Below are 18427 nucleotides of genomic sequence, written 5' to 3' on the forward strand. Positions count from 1 at the left end.
ACAAAAGGAATAGTACAGCTAAAAAAATTGAAGAAGGAGGAGGAAGAGCAGGAGATAGGGACTCACACTTCTGGATAATGTGACTTAAAGAAGGCTGGAGACCCCAACATAATGAGTGCCAGGTATTTATAAAATAACAAGCCCAGGTAGACAAATCAGCCAAGGAACACATCCACATGCATGTCCTTATGTGAAAACTCCATTCATGGCAGAGGTGGTATTATAGTTTAGACCAGTGAATGATGCTGGGATAACTGCCAGTTGCTTTGGGGGGAAAATCACTTTTTTACACACACACATACAAAATTATGGATGCTAAAGACCCGATGTGGAAAACAACATCTTAACAACTGTGAAAGAAAGTAAGAGCCTATTTTTATGACATTGGAGTAGGAAAGGAATTTCTTTAATAAGATATAAAAGCACAAACCATGAAAGAAAAGTTAAATCTGACTATACTGAACTGTAAAATATATGTAGAACAAAAAGTGAAAAAAACATGCCATAGACTGAGCGAAGAAATTTTCAGCATAAATACTTGACTACAGCAACAGGCCCCCACTGTCTGCTTCCATTGGGTTTATCAGTGGAGAGCCCGGGAGTGGAGATGGGCAAGTGCTGTGAGGCCAGGGCACGCATCCTCCGCGTATCTGTGGATGCCCTGTGACTGACAGTGACCCCCAACCAAGGACCACAGCTCCTGAAAGAGCCCTCTGCACACAGCCTCACTGTCCCCAGCTTCCTCCTCTCTACTGACTTGGGGGCACAAATGCCCCACTGTTAGTAGCCCTAATGGTTTCCCTAAACCTTATTTACACTCACTTCCAATCGCCCAGTGTAAGTTTGCCATCTGTTCTCTGCTGAGAGAACTGGTATAAATGCTGCTGTTAACATGGTGTAGCCCTATTAGGTAAGTTACCTAACCTGTCTGACTCCAATTATTTCATCTATAAATGGTGCAACCATGGGAATTAATCAATATGATTTACATACGCTCCTCAGCCCAGCTTCCAGCACACAAGCAAACAGTAAACGGTTGCTACTGTTGTCTTGAGGGTGGTGGTTATTATTGACATCACTGCTAATATTTCTTCATTGCTGCCCAGTGATCTGAATAGCACTTAACCATAGGAGGGCAAAAACACCGAAGCTGAACCTGAGGTAGGATTCCTAAAACATAATTTGCATCAGACTTGAAGAACGGTCCAGAGTTTTCCTGAGGTCACCATCTTAATAAATGTGAACACTCCTTAAAAGGCAGAATTTCACAGAGTTTTCTTCTGTCCACTTAGGGTGAATGGGCCAGTTCATCTCTGGCAACAAATGAAAGCTTCATTATTTGCAAAGTCAGGCCCCACCAATCACTCACATTCCCCAGACACCTGCAGGTGTGTCGGTTGCAGCAGTCAGCAATGCACTTCAAATGTGGGTCTCCTTAAACAGCAGCCGACACAAACTGGCTGCAGGCCTCAAGGGTTGATTCAGCCAACCAGTGATCATGACATTGGTCCTTCCATACCCAATGACACTCATGTCCAGGCAGATTGTCCCCATTTAGGTTCAGTTTTATACACGTGTTTGTTACATACCACAAGTTACAACACAGAATAAAGGCTTTAATTGTTTTGATGTATGGAACTTCTTATTTTATGCAATGGGAATCATGGGGACAAGATGTGGTAAACAATTGGTACCTTGCACCGGTAGAGGGAGGGACATTCTAAACTGTAGGGACAGTTGAATGTAGTTGAATGTAGGAGGGACATTCAGATCATGTTTTCTGTAGGATATTTATTCTACCCTAATTATGTTAGAATGGTGTCTAAGATCTGTTGCAGTGGTTCAGCCTTAGACTGTGTGAAGGGTGAGGGAGGGGACCTGCCTGTGGTGATGGACAAGCTCTGTATCTTGATTGGGATGCTGATAGTGTGGATCCATACATTTGTCAAAACTCATGGAACTGCGCATTTAAGACCTGGGCATTTATCTGTAGGCCTTAACTCAGTTGTAATTAAGGTCATAGGAACAGGTAGAGGAATAGAAAAGTTAAAACACAAGTTCTAAAAGGATACCTGTGAAAGTATATCCTACTGTACAATGTCTTCATGTGACAGAATAAAACCTTGGAATAGTTAGCAAATCAATCTGAACTCCCCAGGAGTTTGCCAAATAATTGTTGGGAGAGGAGTTGACACAGAGACCTGTGAGTGGCCAAAGGGAGTCAGTCAACCGCTGGGGATTTGTGGGGTGTAAACTACCCACAAAATTATAGGGTTATCACTTCAACTCTCTGTGCTCATTAGAATGGGGTTGAACCATTGACACCCTATCCTTTCTGGGAAAGGCTTCAGCCCCTCATGGATCTTTATCTTTCAAGATTCTGTGCTCTAAATCACTGTGATTACTCCCACAGGCCAAAAAACAATGAGATGGATTCCTAGCTGGCTCAACAAGAAAACTACAGACTATTTACTGACAGCATATCCATCTAAAAGGGTGTCTTGATGGTGTCCAGAGTCCTGGGTGAGAGTGTTGAAGAAGTATTTACCAAATGTTTAGAAGGCACATACTGGGGCTGAGACCACCAGTAAGACAGGCTGCAGGCTCACAATTCACATCACCTGAACAAGAATGATGCCTGGGCCCAAGCCAAATGTTAAACTAGAATAAATGAAAAAACAAACTGCCATTAGGTCAAAAAAGCCAACTGCCAAATCCAGGGTGTGACTGGGGAAACTGGACTTGAGAGACATAAGCCCTATGGTTTTCCTTAATCACACTCACACACACTTTCCTTAATCACACGTAAGTAATCACACTTAATCACACACTTTCCTTAATCACAGTTGGTTACAAACTGATGGCATTACAGACAAGTCCACCGAACTCAACACTGACTGTTGTCTTTTGTTCTAGGTGCTGATTTTATAAGCAACATTGACAAGCTGGAGAGTGTGCCCGAGAGGAGAGTCAGGATGGAAGGAGATGTAAACACCTCATTCTACTGCAAACATTTTAGGAAACACGTTGCTTAGCCTGAAGAAGTGTAGACAGTTAACAGGTTAAGGGATTAAACATATTGATTTGCCCAGGTCTGAGAAGGTTTCCAGACAGAGCTTTCAGTTTTAAAACTGGGATAATCCCAGGCAAACCAGGACAAACTGTCAGTCTAGATCAAGGTGGCAGTGAGGGAAGAGGTGCAAGGACATATGACTACTGACCTCCAAATCATTCGGAAGGGCTCATTCTCAGCTGCCCTCAAGTGGACCAGATCACTGGTATGAGCTATCCAGAGTCAGAGCTGAACTCAAGGTAAAGAAAGCCCTGAGGTTCCCAGGGGGCTTTCTCAGAGAAGGAGTAGCACAGGGCAGGTCTGCATGAGGAGGGGTTCATAACGCCTGGGGTATGAAAACCCTTGGAATACACACACACACACCCCCCAGAAAATTCATCATGGTGACAACCTCTGCATTTAGCAGTGCTTTTATTATATCAGTATGTATTATTATATATGTTAATCTATGTTAACATATATATTATACACATACATATATGTTTATGTTATACATAATATATAACCTGTTAACATATATTATTGTACATATTAATATATATTATTCTGTTGTCTATGTTGTTTCTTATTATTTATCTATTGGCTGTGCTGGGTCTTCGCTGCTGTGCACAGGCTTTTCTCTAGTTGCAGCAAGCAGGGCCCATTCTTTGCTGTGGTGCATGTCATTGCTGTGGCGCTTGTCATTGCTGTGGCTTCTCGTTGTGGAGCATGGGCTCTGGGGCACACAGACTTCAGTAGTTGTGGCACACAGGCTTTGTTGCTCCACAGCACGTGGGATCCTCCTGGCCCAGGGCTCAAACCCACGTCCCCTCATTGGCAGGCAAATTCTCAACCACTGGACCACCAGGGAAGTCTCTATACTATTATATTAATCACAACAGTGTCTTGATACATTTGGAAAGTGGGAGACATGATTTTTCTTTATATACAGAAAGCTCAGCTCCCGGCTCCCATGTAAGTTGTCCAATCCCACCCTCCTTCCAAGTCTGGCATCCTCAGGGGAAAGGATGGGGCTGGATAATGCTCGAGATTCCTCTCTACTCCACGGTTCTCTATGTCCAGGGCTTGGCATCATGCTTGAGCTATAGTTAGTGCTCAGGAAATGGTGGTCACCACTTCTTATTACTGTGACAGCAGCAGGGAGCACACTCCCGTCCTCCTTCAACCACTTCTTTTCCTTCCCAGATACCACACTGCCCGAGGCAGAGCACTCATGGGTAGCTGAGTAACCAGAAACCTGACAGAGGCCCTGCTGAGCAAGGGGTTTGTTTTCTCACAGAAGAGGAAGTCTGGAGATCAGCAGCTGCAGGAAGTCATTAAAGAGGCAGGTTCCTCCTTTCTTCCTGTTCCAGCTTCCTCAGTGTGCCGCTCTTGTAGCAAAGTGGCTGCTACAAGTCCAAGTCTTGCATCTGCATTCTAGGAAGGAAAAAAAGGAAGAGCAAAGGGACAAGGGCACCCCAACAGAACCAGACCCATTTAAAAAGCCATTTCCTGGAAGTCCCACGCTGAAGCTCCTTGGATGTCATTGGTGAGTACTGGATCACACAGCTACTGCTGGGTGCAGGGGCATTGCCATGGTATTCAGGGGACACATTGCCACCCAGAACAATACTGGGGTCCAGTTAATAAGGAAGAAAAGGACAACGGATATTGGATAGGCAGAGAACAGGCCTGCCTCAGCCACCTGCTCTGGGCATGTACACTTGTCACCTCCCTAGCTGTCACCACTCCTTGGGTAACTAAAACATCACCATTCCTAACGGCAGGGCCAGAGTCTGCAGCCCAACAGGAGGGCGAGGATGTCAAGAAGAGAGTAAGTGTCGTGTCTTAGCAGGAAGTTCCATGATCCCCCAAAGCAGAACTGGTCACAGTTAATCCTGGGCCCAGTGAATTCTGTTTATGAAAATAGCACCCGTTGGAAATGGAAAAAGGATTGGGTAAGTCTTTTTTTTTTCCCCTCAAAACTGGTGGAATTGGCATAACTGTTACAAAGAATGTTCTACTAGAACCGTCTGTTCTAAAAACAAAAATAAAGTAACTGAAAAGTGAGCCAAGAGGAGGCGGCCTGGTGCAGAGTGAGTAATAATAGTACATGGTTTATACAGAGACCAAGAATACAGAAGAGCTCCTCCTGGTCAGATGATTCGCAATTCTGACTCGCTTGCCTGCTCATGCCTGGAAGGTGCCAGCGTGTGTACCTGCATGAACCATACAAGCACCCAGATGAGGAAGCATGTGAAGACGGTGTTTACCATCCCAGCTGCAGATTTCTATACCAGCCTTCCTTGAAGTCTAGTCCCAGGACCTGGAACACCTCCACCTGGGAACTTGTTAGAAATGCAAGCCCTCAGGCGCATCCCAGATCTCCTGGGATTCTGCTATATGGGCATGTTTGAGAATCACTAGCCTGGATCACTGAGAAGGCAATGGCAAGCCACTCCAGTACTCTTGCCTAGAAAATCCCATGGATGGAGGAGCCTGGTGGACTGCGGTCCGTGGGGTCGCTAGGGGTCAGACACGACTGAGCGACTTCACTTTCACTTTTCACTTTCACACACTGGAGAAGGAAATGGCAACCCACTCCAGTGTTCTTGCCTTGAGAATCCCAGGGAAGGGGGAGCCTGGTGGGCTTCTGTCTATGGGGTCACACAGAGTTGGACACAACTTAAGTGACTTAGCAGTAGCAGCAGCAGCAGCCTGGATCAATGGCTGATAGCAGGGAAATATTCAAAAATAGTCAACTGGTCTGTGATTTTCTACCGTATAGCTATCATGAGAGAATTACAGTAAAAAATTAAATCAGGACTTCCCTGGTGGTCCCGTGGTAAAGAATCCACCTGCCAGTGCAGAGGACACAGGTTCAATCCCTGGTCCAGGAAGATCTCACATGCTGTGAAGCAACGAAGCCCAAGCACCATAACTACTGAAGCCTACATGCTTAGAGCCCCTGCTCTGCAACAAGGGAAGCCACTACAAGAAGAAGCCTGCACACTGCAACTAGAGAGTAACCCATGTGCAGCAACAAAGATCCAGCACAGTGCAAAAAAATTAATAAAGGTACATTTAAAAAAAAGGTGTTGAACACTTTAAAAAAATTAAATCAGTCTTCTGGACTCTGTACAATCTAAGTTCAGAAAGAATATAGGATATGAGATGAATTAGGAAAGCTTTCTCTACAGGCCTGCCATTGAATTTAAATTTCTTAAAATTTTAAATCCTAATCACAGCATCTGTCTTAAAGGTCAGAGCAAGTAATGACTTGTTTGCAGAAATTTATTTCATTAGGGTTTCAGCACCAAGTATAGGAATAAGACGTATCAAAAAGTTTTGCTTCTCTGATGGCTCAGTGGTAAAGAATCCTCCTGCCAGTGCAGGAGACAGGGGCTTGATCCCTGTTCCAGGAAGATCCCACATGCCGCAGAGCCACTAAGCCTGTGCACCATGGCTGCTGAGTCTATGCTCTAAAGCCCAAGAACCAGAAGTACTGAGCCCCTGTGCCACAATTATTGAAGTTCATGTGCTCTAGAGCCTGAGCTCTGCAACAAGAGAAGCCCCTGCAGTGAGAAGCCCTTTCACTGCAACAGAGAATAGCCTCCCTCACAGCCATGAAGACCCAGCACAATCAAAAATAAAAAAAAGTTTTGCATGCTCCTAGTATTGTCATCAGAGAAGGCGATGGCACCCCACTCCAGTACTCTTGCCTGGAAAATCCCATGGGTGGAGGAGCCTGGTAGGCTGCAATCCATGGGGTCAAGAAGAGTCAGACACAACTGAGCGACTTCACTTTCACTTTTCACTTTCATGCATTGGAGAAGGAAATGGCAACCCACTCCAGTGTTCTTGCCTGGAGAATCCCAGGGATGGGGGAGCCTGGTGGGCTGCTGTCTATGGGATCACACAGAGTCGGACACGACTGAAGTGACTTAGCAGCAGCAGTAGCAGCAGCAGTATTGTCATAACCACAGTGCATGAGATAGGCCCCAGTTTTTATGTATCTGTTATGGGGTGAATTGTGCTCCCCCCAATAAATTCATATGTTTAAGTCCTAACTCCCAGACTTTAAAGAGGTAATAAGGTAAAATGAAGTCATTGAGATGGGCCCTAGTCCTATATGACTGGTGTCCTTATAAGAAGAGATTAGGACACAGACGTGCACAGAGGGAAGACCACGTGAGGACACCAGGAGAAGACAGCCATCCACAAACCAAGAAGAGAGGCATCAGAAGAAACTAATGCTGCCAAACCTTGATCTCAGACTTCTAGCCTTCATCCACCCAGCCTGTCGCACTTTGTTAGGGCAGCATAGCAGACCAATAATGTTACCAAAAGACTTGTGATAAAGTTGGGCCACACCTGGCATTTCTGTTGTGGCAGGTGTTTGTGCTATTCCAAATACTTCAGGCTTCCCTGGTGGCTCAGATGGTAAAGAATCCACCTGCAATGCAGGATACCTGTGTTTGATCCCTGGGTTGAGAAAATCCCCTGGAGGAGGTGGGCATGGCAACCCACTCCAGTATTCTTGCCTGGAGAATCCCCATGGACAGAGGAGCCTGGAGGGCCACAATCCATGGGGTTGCAAAGAGTCAGACACGACTGAGTGACTAAGCACGCATGCAAATACTTCTAGCTCCCCATCTCCTGGGGAACATAATGGTATTGTATCTTCCCACCTTCTGAAGAAGTTAGGCCCAGCCATGGGATGTGCTTTGGCCCATACAAGGTAGGCAAAAGTGAATGTCACTTCTAGCAGGAACTTCAAGAACCTGAGGATGGTTGTCCTTGCTCTCTTTCCCCCTCAGCCCCATCAAGGAGCTGGCGCCTGAGGAAGCAGATACAGCAGCCCATTCCTGGAACCAGTGATATGGGCCGGGCTCCCAGCTAACCAGTAATGGACTTATATAGTGGGAACAACAAAAAAAACCTTTGCTATTTTAAGCCCTGAGATTACAGCATATTCATTATTGCAGTGTATCCTAGCCTCTCCCGACTGCTACATCAGCTTACTGACCATTTCAAATCTGAGTCATCTCACCAAATTCCAAACATTCAATTGTTTTGTTTAATTCAGATGATAGGAATAGCCATTAAATCATTGATTTGGGGGACATTTGAATTTTTTTAATACCTAAAATATGCATGCTAGTAAGAGGGCACTGAGCTTCTTGTAGAAGGTGGGGAGATGTCACTGAGGTTAGTCCCAGGAAAAGACAGCAAGTCTCCCTGCACTGATTGGGCACAGCTAGAGTACAACCTCCCATGTTCCAAACTGGCAGTTCCCTCTGATTATCATCTCCTTCGTCCCACACCAGGCATTTTACATAGAAGAGACTGAAGTCAGTCTGGGTGGTGGAGCTGGGACTAGATCTCCTCCCTCCTCCCTCTCAGACCATAGCCCTGTGCACTAGACTGTACTTACTAGTCCTGTAAGAATTAAAAGATAAGAATCTCATGCCAGCCAGCAACAGGACCTCCTAATCCTAAAACCTGGTCGTAATTCTGTTACCAATGAAAACCATTCCCGGAAAACATCTGTTTCCAAAACAAATATCCATATGATCCAACTTTTTTCAGCCTTGGTGTACAGTTCTGAGGAACCTCCAAGAACAAATCCCATTTCTAGGCCACCAGGTCTTCCAGCTGTTTGCTTTACCCCAGGTGGCCTGACTGCTGCCCCTTGTTTGCTGGCTCAGGCCTCCCCTTCTGCCTGGAGAGCCTGCCCCTTGATGTTCTTCCAACCTGCTGACTCTTCTAAACCCACCACAGATCCAGCCTGTCTTGAATGGTTTCCTGCCTTGAAGATTCACAAACTGCTTCATCACATTCCAAAGAACACCAACCTCTGTATGCATACAGATGGTCTAGAAGACTGACGTCTACGTATCACTCAGGTGATTTACTTCTCAGCGCTTTGTTCTATTAGACTCATGCCCTGTAACGAACCCATGGAAAGAATGGTAAGGAGGGAAAGAAAAGCAGAATGTGAGATTTCTAACACACTGTCCTGTTATCTAGACTGTCATGGGTGGGCAAAGGCCTTCCTCCCTGGTATGCAGAGTTGATTTCCCTGATAACATATTCTGTGCAAGTTTGATTGGTGAACATTAGTGCCATAAACAGAGTTTCATAGGTCACTTGCTCCAGGAAGATTATGGTATACAAATATTAACAACTACTGGGGATTTTTCTTGGAAGAACATAAAATTCCAAGTATTGCTACCAGGAAAAAAAAAAACAACTTCCAAATCCTTTATTTCACTCTGTAATGAATACAGCATCAGGTAAACTTTACAATTTCAAGCTTTATATATTTTTTGCTTGGAACATCAAAGCAGTCACAATTCATAATTTACTTCACATCACAGTTTACGGATCACCAAATAGAATTTTAAGTCATTCTCAGAATGGCAGATATCCTGTTTTAAGTGAGTGATGGAAAAACAAAATGCCGTGCCAAGTTCACCAGAATATGTAAAATTGGTCTACAATGATGCTGTGTTCTTAACTCGAGTGACATGCCAAAAATGATAGCTTACTTTGGAATACTGCAACAACCAATACATGCAGTACTGACCATGTTCATTTCATTTTTAAAATAATCTATCTGTTGTCAATTACATGTCAAACTCTCTTGTCAAATCTTTGCAAGAGAAGTTTTTTTCTCAAAGCTATACAATCTAAATTACTTTTAGTTTCATGGTGGATTTTTAAAGAATTGTTTCCTGCCCATAGGTGAGTGGAGCAGAGAGTTTCCTCACAATTCTATTCATCTGCTGAAGCTTGTCAATAACTCCATATCAAGAGTGATTGAGCAGAGAGGCTGTCCACGCTGCATACTTTTGCTAACATCAGTTTTGAGATCTACAGATAATCTGAATACAGGCTTTTTCTTCAGAAGCTTCCAGTTTCTGGTTAGTCTAAATGCTACTCACAGTGACCCAAGACTTGAGGAGTTCCTCCTGGACCAGAGTTGGCCCATGGTGACCTGAAGTCCACTCAGGCTCACTGATATGTGGAAAGAAGTGTCCCCGTGACAGAGGAAAGGCTTTAAAACCTTCTCCTGTGTGCTCTTTGTAGCCAGAATGAAGTGCCACTTTTAGTAGTGGTGAGAGAGGCAGCCTGCCATTCTCCTCCAAAAATTAAATCTTTTAATTTAATGCTGAAGACTGACTGGTTCCTTCAATATTCTTCTCTTAAGATAATCCCAACTTCCCTAACCACAGAGTTGTGTTTTCTGGCCTTAATTAGCTTTGTTGCTGTAAGATAACCCCCTCCAGTCCATCTTGAGTCTCTCTGGTTATAGAGCATACAGGATGCTGCTTGGAGAAAGAATGGGCCAGACCCAGGGTTGAATCCTTCCCTTGACCCCTCTAAGGATGCCACCTTGGGCCAGTCACCTCTCTCTGACCCCCTGTTTATCCCTATAAATTGTGGGGATTAAATAAGATAATTCTGTTACAGAAACCATCCACCATTGTGTTTGAAATACAACTCTCAAAAATGCTACTTTCTTTCCCCAAATCATTACTGTAGTGAAAGTCAGTTGTCTGTAACTATGTGTCTAAAGTGATCATCACCAGCCACTAGTGGCTATGCATATTTAAATCAATCAAAATTAAATATGCTTTAAAATTCAGTTCTTCAACTACACTAACCCCATTTCAAGCATTAAATAGTCACCTGTAGCTTGTGGCTACCATACTGGACTGTGTCAACATAGAACGTTTTCATCAGAAAATTCTCTTGGATAGTGTTGGTTACCTTATTCATTTGAATTTCAAGGCTTCCAAATATCCACATCAGTCTTTACCTAAACTATGTCATGGGAAATCTTTCCTTCGGTAACAGGAATAAATGCAAGCCCTTTGTTTCCTATCACATCTCTTTTAGAAGAAAACTAGTCTCCAGTTGTGTATCTCAAAGAACTCTGCCTCACTGGATTCAGACTAGAAATGCTCTCTCCTTATCCTCAGAGATTCAGAAAACAACTATTAGCTGTCCCACCGAAGCCTAGACCTGTGTCTAGGGTCATGGGCACTGTAGCCTCCACCTTGTCCTTGAGAGTCTGATGGGGTGTGGGCACAACATGGAAAGCTCCAACCCTGCTTTTGTTCCCAAAGCAAAACGCCCTCTCTGGGGACTCACTGCAGCCAGTATGAACCTCAGGTAGCTATGAGCCCCTGTGTAGGACATGGCGAGTCCCCCACGAGTCCCTGGAACCCTCAAGGGAGAAATGAGGAAGCCACAAGTCTAGGACAGCAGATGGAGTGACCCAGGCCTCTGTTCTTTCCACCACCAGCAAAGCGTTCCCCTCCAGGGGTCTCAGGAGAGACACTGTTGACCACCAACACAGCATGGAAAGTGTGGAGGTTTGCAGGTTGAACCCAAACAGAAATGAAGAGGTCACTTGGAGCATACAAGATGCGAACCCAAAGAACCAGATGAGCTGAATTTTCTCCATAAGCATTTCTAGTGCCAGGGCTGCAGATAAAGAGCATCTCGGTCACACCTGAATTAGAATGAGATGGCTGGATGGCATCACCGACTCGATGGACATGAGTTTGAGTGAACTCCGGGAGTTGGTGATGGACAGCGAGGCCTGGCGTGCTGCGATTCATGGGGTCGCAAAGAGTCGGACACGACTGAGCGACTGAACTGAACTGAACTATGACGAAGCAGCTTTCAGTAGCCAAGGATTGATTATCCATATTCTTCTTCCAATTCCACCAGCATTCACTGATACCAGGGAGAAGAATAAAAAAGGAATATAGACAATGCCAGTAGCTCCAATAAAAGATGAGAATAAGAAGGCTAAAAGTAATAGCTAAGATTTTGTTTTTAATGACCCAGCAGTTTTTAGACCCTGCTATCTCTCTACATGATTTGTGAAAATTTCACAGCTGATTGCATTAGTTTCAAGATTACACCTCATTTTTTAAAGTAAATAATAATCACAATCATGGCCATTACTGAAGTACCTTACGTGTGTGTAGATATTAGTGCCCAGGAGCCTCACTGACAACCCTGTGAGGGAGGTAGTACCCCCAAGGCCTGGGGTGGAAGTGAATCAGTCAGCCTCAGCTCACACTGGTGCAGCTGCTCCTCACATCAGGCAGCCTAGCTCCAAGTCTGAGCTCTGAACCTCGGTGCTGTCTGCAAATGGAACAGAAACGAACCAAAGACGTACAATTTGAGTAAACCCCTCTTTCCCCAAGCTCTCTTCCCCTGTTAGCAGCTTCTGACTGTCCTTCTAGAGATGGTCTGGGCGAATGTCAAGATCCAGAAAGGAGCAGTTGGGGTTTTACATTTATGTGTGTGCTAAGTCGCTTCAGTTGTGTGCAATTCTTTGCGACCCCATAGCCCCCCATAACCTGCCAGGCTCCTCTGTCCATGGGATTTCCTAGGCAAGAATACAGGAGTGGGTTGCCATTTCCTACTCCAGGGGATCTTTCCAACTCAGGGATCCAACCCATATGTTTACATCTCCCGCACTGGCAGGCAGGTCACTTGTGCACAAGTTTTCATCTTTACTAGTCCCTGACATCAACTTTGCTTCCCAAGCCTTCACGGGGAAGAAAACATTGTCATTAAGGATACTTGAGATACCCCATCCGCCCCAGCAATGCTCCCATGGATCCTACTCTGAGTCATGGCCTGGATTCCAGTCTCTATCTTAGGGGTTCCTTCTCTTCCCCAGGGTCTTTCCTCCCTCCCATTCCTCCTGAGCTTGCTCTTCTTAGAGAAGCGCCTGAGGCCGTGCAGCTAACTGCTGTCCAGCCTGGGAACAGTCACTTCTCCTCCCGGCTCACTGCCTGGCCCGGCCCCCATGGCTAGAGAGGTAGGGAGTTGTTGAGGGAGGGTGTCTCCCTCCACCACCTGGTTTAGCCCAGTGTTGGTGGAATCTGCCCATGCTGTCTTCTCAGGTCGCAGGGAGCTGGAGTGTTCCCTGACCCAGCATAAGCAGACCCCCACGGGGCAGCCTTAGAGCTCTTTGGTTCCTGCCAGTAGTACTTGCCTCAGCAATCCATTAGGAATTTTTCAACTGGGACCGCAAAAGCATGCTTCAGTTGGCTTAAACTATAAAGTTGACTCACTGGTTCCTGTAACTGAAAGGTCTGGATAGGGCAGACTTCAGGAAGATCACGAGCCAGCAGGTCAGTAATGTCTCAAGGACCTGGCTTATTTCTATGCCTCCTCTCTGCCTTCATCCCGACACCCACTCTCCTGAGGACGGCAAGATGGCGCCAACAGCTTCCGGAGTCATGGCTTCCTCTCAAAGTCACAGCAAGAGAGGGAAGAACATGGTGTCTTAGAAGAGCGCAAGAGCTCCCCTCCAAGACCCCATCAGCAGCTCCTCACGACTCACTCTCTGTGTGGTCAGGCTGTTCAAAACGGCTGCTCTCCTGCTCTCTGTCCATCCCCTGCTCGACCAGTCCCTGCTTCTCTCACATCACTACCTAGTCCCCTTAATCGTGAGGCCCAATAATTGCCTGTGTTCTTGCCCTGTGTCCCAGCCGCTGGTTTCCCTGGTAACCAATGAGCCAACTTGATGTTAATTCCCCACGTAAGCGTCAACCTCTTTTTTCCCTCTTCCCCACAGCAAGGACTACAGCCGTGTCCTGTCTGCCGTACAGGGTAGGGGGTGTTTCTCCAGGACCTTTGGCTTCAGACTTGTAAGCTCTGCTATCTGATAAATCCTGATGTCTAGCTGTCTGTATTCAGGCTCTTTCTTCTGTCTCATGAGTGGGCGGCTCCAAGGCTTGCAGGCCTGCAGGGTGCAGCCCAGCACATGCCCAAATAGGTCCCTGAGTCTATGCCGAAACCCCCACAATGCCCAGAGGTGTGAAGGTGGGGTGAAGCATGTTCCGCAGCACGGGGAAGGGCAGCGAATGACGAAGATCAGAGCAGCATCAGCCAGAGGAAGAACAGTCCCTACTGGGAGACCCCAGCCTTTTTTGTCCTTTTGCTTTTCTTTACTAGAAAAGGTGTTTTCCTCCATTTTATTTGAGAACACATTTTCACAGAAACATATTAGCATTTACTAATATGTCAGTAAGAGACTGCTGGTCAATTTCATCAACAATTAATTTACAAACCCCCCATTGTCCTAGGGATCCCAGGGTGGAGAATCTTGACAGTATTCTGGGCTGGATCTGTGGAGAAACAAAGCTCTTCCAGCTTCTGTAACCTCAGATGACAGCTCCTCTGGTTGAATGCCCACCTGACTCCACATGTTCTCAGGTATTCTTGGGGCTTGGATAAAGAACGGGGGGCCTGTGGCTCGTGGAACTGGCTCCTGAGTCCTCATGGACACCCTCTACAAGCCAGGAGAGCTGGGGATGGCCATGGCAGTAGGGTCACTTTGCTCTTTGCTGCGCATCACGGCCCAGGCCCCTCAGGCTGCTGTAAGGGCACTTCAGCAAGCCTGTGTTTAGCTATCCGCAGGGAAGGCACATCCCAGATCCTCCTTCCTGGAGGAGAGGAATCAACAGTTAATGTCTCTCAAAGCCCTCCCACTTAGCTCTCTGGCCTCTTACCACTCAAAGGGACAGGAAAGGGCAGGGCTGGTGCTCAGGGCTGCTGAATACCTCGACTTAGACACTGAACAGCTGCCCATCCTGCAATCTGTTCAATCAGAATTCGGGTCTCCTGGCTCAAGACTCTGCCCCTATGGCAAAACCCCTGAAAGAAGCAGGGCAGTGAACGGTGGCAGTCATTTACAGCACAGTATGAATTAGCTCTTTGGCTCCTGTCCTGGACAGTCTAGTGAGGGGAAACATGACGAGGCCAAAGGTGGAAGAGTGTTGAAAGGTGAGGGGCAGAGGGAGGAGGCCAAGCGCAAACCGCATGTATAAGCTGAGGTCATGCTTGCTCTGGCTGTGCTGAGTGATATTAATAGAATTGTAATGTCCCTGTAGGAATGTTGATGAAGAAACTGATAGGAAGGGCACTCATACACAGCTTTTCATTTATTTATTTAGAATGGGTAATACATGTTAAAAAAAACACTGCAAAAGGTTATATAGTAAAGAGTTTCTCACACACCTGTCCCCCATCCCATTATTGCTGTTTTCTTATAAACTTGTTCGGACATCTTTGCCTGTTTCTACATTTCTGTATATACTCATATCATGGCAACCCACTCCAGTATTCTTGCCTGGAGAATCCCTTGGACAGAGGAGCCTAGCAGGTTACAGTCCATGGGGTCACAAAGAGTTAAACATGACTGAAGTGACTTAGCATACATGCATGCATATGTTGATACAGTTTGTTTCTTTTTAAACAAACAGTAGCATACAATTTTCTTGCCTGGAGAATCCAGGGACGAGGGAGCCTGATGGGCTGCTGTCTATGGGGTCACACAGAGTTGGACACGACTGAAGCGACTTAGCAGCAGCAGCATACAATATGCCCTACCCTACACCTTGCTGTCTGTTAACATTATACCTTAGAGATGGCTCAGTATCTACACGCCTGAATCTTATTCCTTAATGGTGGTCGAGTATCCCACTAGATGGAGGTACCATAATTATTCAGCCATGGGACTTAGATTTTTCCAGCTTTTTACTCTTCATTCTTTCCTAAAATCGGTACTGATGTCTATGGTATGCCAGACACTGTTCTGGGGTTCCGTTCCGTTCAGTCGCTCAGTCGTGTCTGACTCTTTGCGACCCCGTGGACTGTAGCCTACCAGGCTTCTCCGTCCATGGGATTCTCCAGGCAAGAATACTGGAGTGGGTTACCATTTCCTTCTCCAGGGGATCTTCCCGACCCAGGGATCGAACCCAGGTCTCCCGCATTAGAGGCAGACGCTTTAACCTCTGAGCCACCAGGGAGAGAGCAGAAAATGAGACATTTGTAAAATGAATTTACAACCTACGTAAGAGAGAAACATTCTCATACATCTCTGTGTGCAAATGTGGATGGATCATTTCTATAAGCTATAGAGGTAGAATTGCTGGGTCAGTGGGCACACAAATTGCTAATTTTGATAGACATTACAAATAGCCCGGAAAAATATTATATCAGTTTTCCTTCTGAATCTTTTCATACAATTATATCTAAGTACATATATAATGATTTATACCATTATATTTCTTAAACACAAACCAAATTCTCCGTTATAAAAATGCTCACAATCACCTGGGCAGTGATTAAGGAACTAGAAGGGGGTAGCAACCCACTCCAATATTCTTGCCTGGAGAATTCCATGGACAGAGAAGCCTGGAGGGCTACCGTCCTTGGGGTTGCCAAGAGTTGGCCACAACTGAGCTAACACACACACACACACAAACATGACACACGGGACACTCTTGGCGGGGGGGGGGGGGGGGGGGGGCAGTCCCGCTGGCTAAGACTTTCCTCCCTGCCTGCAGGGCAAGTCCTCCCACAACGCCAGGGAGACCAGGGCGGGATCAGCCCTGTGACACAAGCTCAGGCCCTCTGGCACACATCGTGCGCCATTAACAACATCGCCCGCGCACATGGCATCTGGCAAGAAGGAACAACACACACACACACAGTGTAGGAACTTAGGGGGGAAAATATTAGTGATTCTTGTGACAGATCTCGGCCTGCAAGTGAAAATCGCTCAATCATGTCTGACTCTGTGACCCTGTGGACTGTACCCCACCAGGTTCCTCTGTTCATGGAATTTTCCAGGCAAGACTACTGGAGTGGGTAGCCATTCCCTTCTCCAGGAGATCTTCCCAACCCAGGAATCAAACCTGAGTCTACTGCATTTCAAGCAGATTCTTTACCATCTGAGCCACCAGGGAAGCCCCATTCCTTAGTATTTAAACTTCTATAAATCAATTAGAAATTCAACAGTCTCACAGATAAATGGACAAAGGACAAACACACAGTTCTCAATCAAGGGAATCGTCTCCTGTTCCAGAAAACCTGTTAAGAAAGTGAATACTGTAATTAACTTTTGAAATGTGTGTTCCTGACCAACAATCGGGCCCAAGTGTAGTTCCCACAAGTATTATAAACAGCTGACCTTGGAAGAGTTCTCTGTACTCAGGCAGCTCTGCTTGTTCCCTTGTGTGACTATTTCTTCTTAGGTAAGAATACTAGAGTGGGTTGCATTCCCTTCTCCAGGGGATCTTCCCAGCACAGGGATCAAGCCTGGAGCTGTGTCTGGAGCTGTGACAGCCATCCTATAATCATGGAGCTACACGGGAGTCCATGGACAGAAAGCCAAACAGCTGAGGAGAGCTGTGCAGGAGGATGGAGAAAGGCTGAATCCTTCAAGCCATCCGGGAGACCTCCCACTTCACACCACTGCAGAGTCCACAGCGTTGATGAGTTTTCCTGTTACTGCAGTTGAAAGCTGCCCAGCACCCACTGGGGGTGAAGCACTGAAATAAAATAAGGAAAATTTAGTCTTTATCAAACCTGGAGTGATAACTTCTCAAGAAACCTACCATGATAACCCCTTGGAGGAGAAAATGCCTGGGTTCTAGGAAGATAATTGTGTTAGGCTGCCTCTGAAGGCAAGAAACAGAACCTCCAGCTTCAATGAACATTAAGAAATGAGCTCCAGGGTCAGCTGATTTGGGTGCTCAACGTCACCAGGAACCCCGGCTCCTCCTCTCTCTTCTGCTCAGCCATTCCTCAGATGGGCTTCATCACGAGACTGTTGGCAAGATAGGGGCACACTTACATGGGGCACACCCAGACACAAACACATGCTCTGCCCGTCTTCCCATTGTCTCTCAGACTCGGCATTCAGTTGGCTTCTCCTTGTCGTCTCCCTGCAGCTGCACCTGCCCGCTCTGCTTCACACATGCCAGCAGACTCCTGCCTTGGGGCCTCTGCATTTGCGGTCCCCTCTACCTACTGTGCTCTTCCCATACATGTCCACCTGGTTCCCTCATCCCTCCTTCAGGTCCTTACTTAAACAGCACTTTCTCAGTGAGGTCTGCTTTGACTACTCTATTTAAAATTATAACCAACTCCCCATCCCCTCTCAGGCTAACTTTTTCTCCACAGCATGTAACTGCATCCGACAAAGGGTTCATTCCCTTGCCTCTTGGTCTCCCCCAGCCTAGAAGGTGTACTCCAGGAGCATGGAGACTTATCAGGTTGCCCCCCTCCTCACTTCCCTCAGGGCCTAGCAGGGTGAGTGTTCCATGAATACCTTGGAGAAAGGACGGGCACGAGACGGACAACATCCAAACGAAGAAGTGGGGAGAGAAGATGTTTTCAAGGATGGCGCCCCCATCTATCGCCACCCCCACCCCAGGCTTCCCCCACGCATATCTTATCCAGATTCTTTTTATGTGGGGCGTCAACCAGCAAGGAGAAGGGACTTTCTTTGGCTCCTCGGTGGGGATGGGGTCAGCGAGTGTT

At 46.3% G+C, this 18427-nt stretch overlaps 1 long non-coding RNA gene across 3 annotated transcripts; it reads left to right on the forward strand.

Annotated features, from left to right (window-relative positions):
* The first annotated feature begins 4430 nt into the window (after positions 1-4430).
* LOC148778852 (uncharacterized) lies at positions 4431-14309 on the forward strand. 3 transcript variants are annotated; one of them, XR_016039106.1, is made up of 3 exons: positions 4431-4601; positions 8837-8961; positions 14182-14309. It is a non-coding gene; the product is annotated as an uncharacterized LOC148778852 (long non-coding RNA). The 3 variants fall into 3 exon arrangements; XR_016039103.1 differs by lacking the exon at positions 14182-14309 and adding an exon at positions 11370-11974; XR_016039096.1 differs by lacking the exon at positions 14182-14309 and adding an exon at positions 9803-10708.
* The last annotated feature ends 4118 nt before the right edge of the window (positions 14310-18427 follow it).

Source organism: Moschus berezovskii, chromosome 1, assembly GCF_049115385.1.
Source record: "Moschus berezovskii isolate FMDL1 chromosome 1, NW_MosBer_1.0, whole genome shotgun sequence".
NCBI lineage: Eukaryota > Metazoa > Chordata > Mammalia > Artiodactyla > Moschidae > Moschus > Moschus berezovskii.